This window comes from Aptenodytes forsteri, unplaced genomic scaffold (assembly GCF_000699145.1).
Source record: "Aptenodytes forsteri isolate BGI_AS27 unplaced genomic scaffold, ASM69914v1 Scaffold168, whole genome shotgun sequence".
Lineage (NCBI taxonomy): Eukaryota > Metazoa > Chordata > Aves > Sphenisciformes > Spheniscidae > Aptenodytes > Aptenodytes forsteri.
Window position 1 is genome coordinate 168,778 of NW_008796047.1, and position 594 is coordinate 169,371.

Below are 594 nucleotides of genomic sequence, written 5' to 3' on the forward strand. Positions count from 1 at the left end.
GAAAGTGGGGTGCAGACTCCCCCCCCCCCCCCAGGGCACCCCAATCACTGCCACTTCATTCCCAGCACAGTGCCCTCCTGCAGCGCCATGGGGCTCAGCCCCATCCTGCTCCCCGCAGACCGTCCCCCAAACCCTGGCCCTGGGGAGCAGGTCCCCATCGGTCACCCCCTCCTTGCTGGCCCCCGAGCCAGCTCTTACCTCCTGGGCGGTGCCGGCTGGGGGCCCCCGGGCAGCGCCGGCCTCGGCAGGGCCGGGGGCTCGGGGAGACCCACAGCGAGCAGGATGGAGCTGCGAGCGGCAGGGAAGAAAAATGCACGGCGCAAACTTTGCCGGGGGAAGGAGAGCGGGGGCCTCAGCGCGTCGCGGGCAGCTGGCGGCGAGAACCCCCCGACAGCATCCCCCGTCTGGGTCAGCAGCCACCGTCCTCCCCAGCAGCGGGTTCCCCCCCCACCCGCCCCCGCTTGCGAAATGGGGCGGGCCCAGTGCCGCCAGGCCCCCGCCGGCGGGTACCCCCGTGCCCTGGCCCCCCTGGGGTGCGCTTGCCCCCTCCCCGCTCTGGAGCGGGGCCGGCCCATTCAGAGTTTCCAGTTTCCA